Source organism: Typopeltis vanoorti, chromosome 7 (genome assembly GCF_054136105.1).
Source record: "Typopeltis vanoorti isolate ZY-2024b chromosome 7, IOZ_Tvanoo_1.0, whole genome shotgun sequence".
Lineage (NCBI taxonomy): Eukaryota > Metazoa > Arthropoda > Arachnida > Uropygi > Thelyphonidae > Typopeltis > Typopeltis vanoorti.
Window position 1 is genome coordinate 127,781,327 of NC_143555.1, and position 3,632 is coordinate 127,784,958.

General features: G+C 32.6%; 1 non-coding gene across 1 annotated transcript; it reads right to left on the reverse strand.

Moving 5' to 3' along the window:
- Positions 1-787: 787 nt before the first annotated feature.
- On the reverse strand, positions 788-894 carry LOC150105057 (U6 spliceosomal RNA). The gene has a single exon (XR_016548627.1). It is a non-coding gene; the product is annotated as a U6 spliceosomal RNA (small nuclear RNA).
- Positions 895-3,632: the final 2,738 nt, after the last annotated feature.

Here is a 3,632-nt window from a genome sequence, read left to right on the forward strand (position 1 = left end):
ACCAAACGAATTAAAGTTTTAAGCAGACTTTTCTATTTCTTAAATAGAAAATAAAATTTTCTGTTATTTCTTATACATTTTATTTTGCCCAAAGTACAAAATATTTTTCTAAAAATAATAAATAAATACAAATATATTAATTGTATGCGAATGCTGAAGACTTCGAAACAAGGAATTAATCTTGTTCATGTCGAGCGGCAGTCATTGCTGAAGACGTCTGAATAATAATCTATTTCGAGTTTAAGAAACAGTATGAATGAAGTAGCAGAAACTTTAGAAGAGGCTATCATAAGTCGAGGCATAACTTTCTGAACACCTTCGTAAAATACCAGTATTGCGGAAAGAAAAAAAAAACATTTTTAGTGCGAACTATTCCTCCATGCATTGCAAAATAATTTTGCTTATCATTGTCGGCTGTTATTGCTAGGTTTAATTTTCTGTTTAAGTGTAGTTAGCACAATCATCAACTAAATAAGGACTAGGCAACAACAAAGATGGTTTATCATTTACACTTCCCTGGATAAAATTATTGAATGACGTTACTAGCGAATTTCATGACTAATTACAATGTTTGTGGAAGGAAAATCTTATAATCATTAAATAAGATTTAAATGATATTAGAATCGATTGACTCATTATATTGTTTCATGTCAGATTGACTCGTTATATTGTTTCATGTCAAACGAGTTTTGATCCAAATTGTTGATTTTCTATGCTTTGTAATTATTATAAATATACCGATTCCTAATAAAAGGAAATTTTTTGTCATTCAAAATAAAAACACAGAAAAAATGTGGAACGCTTCACGATTTTGCGTGTCATCCTTGCGCAGGGGCCATGCTAATCTTCTCTGTATCGTTCCAATTTTAGTATATGTACTGCCGAAGCAAGTACGAACTCTATTTAATGCGAGATCAATTTAAAGTAACATGTTCTTTAGATAATTATAAAATGGTGTCTATTATACTTTATTAAAATATTAAGAGATTCTTAAAAATATCTTAAAATAATTCAAGATTTAAAAATTAAATATTATTTAACAATGTATTTTATATAAGCAATTAGTTTATATATATATATAAATACATTATAGGAAAAATCGAAAAGTCATTCCAGACTTTAGAGTTGACACCAACGATTGGGAAGATGTCGCCGCCGTGCTAAATTAGCTAAGGTGAAAATACGCACTATTCACATTTAAAGGATGTTTATCTATTAATGATATATAACTAAAGGTGAAATTTTCTCTCACTAAATTTAAAAAAAAAAGAGTGCTAAATGGTAACAGTTGCATCAGCAGTAATGTGCAAAACTTGAAGGTGTCGATTTATAATTCAAGAATGAACCTCTCTCTCTCTCTCTCTCATGGTGAAGGGGAGAAAAGGAATAAGGCGATGTATGAATTCGTCACCAACACGCGAAATCACGTGCTTTATATTAAATTTTCCGACTGTTGTAGAAACAAAATAGTCACACTTTAAAAACTAGAGATTTCTTAAAAGAAAAGCTAATTTTCTGACGTATAAGAATAAACACTCATCTCACGAAACGCATTGATTACCCTATTATCGGAATGGATTAGCCCTCTTCTGAAATGCGCAGATGTGTCGAAGGGTCTCGCATCTTTAGGCACACAGTAGGTGAGAGCGAATTCACTCAAAATTCACACTTGCAGTAATAAGACTGTTGTTTTGCTAACTGAATTTGCTCTCTTTAGGAGTTTTCTTTACAAATTTTTCTGAGAATTCATTGGAAGCTTAAATGTTATCTTAAAGTTTGTACCCTTTTCCAATAAGAGAACTTGTATCTGTCATTGAAACTGAAAGGGCCATAAAACAAAATAGTCATATGTCCACTGTAAACTTTTTTTAACGTGGTTATCTCTTCTGAAATGTTATCCAGGAAGATGTCATCATCATGCCTGACCGATAGATGTCAGTAAGACATGACGATGTCTGACCGAGATCTAAATGCTTCATAATTAAATTCTAATTATGAAGTTGAAAATTTTCTTCTTCTTATTATTATTATACAAATGCCTCCTGAAGTCAAGACTCATGAAGGGAAGCAAAGTAAGATGCATTCTAACAGAGATAATGTTTATCATACCTTACTTAAACTGGTTCAATGTTTCCGCACTCACCATCTCATTTGGCAATAAATTCCACTCGCCGACTTCTCTCCATGCAAAAAAGTCATGCCGCACTCTCTTACGCAACACACCTTAACAACTTCCAAGAATGACCTCTTGTCTCTATTCACTTCTTCAACCCTTTAAAAAATATCCTCGGAAATAATACATAATTAGAAAGAATTCATAAAATAAAATATAATTTATATTTTATTCATAATATACAAACAGATATGTATAATAATAAAATACTGATAATTTTCAATTGCTAAAATAACACAAACTGGCACTAAAACAAAGGCACAGCATGCAACTCTAAATATTTCTTCATACTATCATAATACAAATCTTTTTTTGGGGAAATAGCAATGTATACGTCATCTGCAAAACCAAGAATCACGTGAGTATATAGCAAAAATTTCCTGTAGAAAAATACTCTGTTACATTGAATTGAAAAAGTCAGAATAATTGATTCAGAAAATTCCTTTTTATTCGGCTTTATTTAACTTAACTTTTCACAGGTGGGAACTAAGAGAGCTCTACTTCAATCATCTGGAATTTGGCCTTCTAATCAAGATATCCGAATTATCTAGCATAAAGGGCCCTCTCGTTCATGTCTAAAAACATTCCACGGGCCTAATACCACCTTAGTCATCCATCTCACAATTCTCTTCACTACTTCTGCATCTTAAAGAAACAGAGGCGACCAAATATGAGCGCAGTAGTCGAAATGTGAGGAATCAAAGCCTTATTGAAATGGATGAGGATGGTTGATAGCCAGACATTTTAAAATGGATCCTATTTAATGGAATAGAATCAACAATAGGTAACCATGGTGTGCCACAAGGCTCTATTCTTGGTCCACTACTGTTTATTCTGCATACTTTTCATTTTGAAGATGATCTGATAGGTGATATTCAGTTGTTTAATAATGATACTAAGTTACGTAGAGATCCTGCAGGATGACTTAAATAAATTGACATTATTGGAGCAAAGGTGTACAGTGCAAAACTTTACAAATTCAACATTAAAAGAACAACTTCTTCTTTCCATATAATGTCAGTTTATTAAAGTTATCCTACAGGATCTCTACTTTTATTCACTTTTCCTTTCCCAACTTGGCATAACCAGCAAACAACTGAATATCATTCATTCAGAACGATATCCAGTTCTTATTCAACCTTGAACACTTACGCAGTCCACGCAACGATATTCCATTTAATCATACGGCAGTATTCACATTGAGATTTTGCAATATCATAAGCACCTCCAGTTCATCTTCTATAAATCTCGCATCGGACGCTGTTACGTCGATTCTGTTTGATCTCCATCCTGATGATACGCCTTTCCAAAATAATTGGCCCTTAATCCAACTATTTCTTCAGGTTCTGTTTCCATCATACTATCCGTATTCACTAAAGATATCTATCTTTCCGTAATGTTACTCGCTACAAAGCGATAGAACTCTTTGGGATTCTCTTTGGCCTGCTGAGTTAATTTC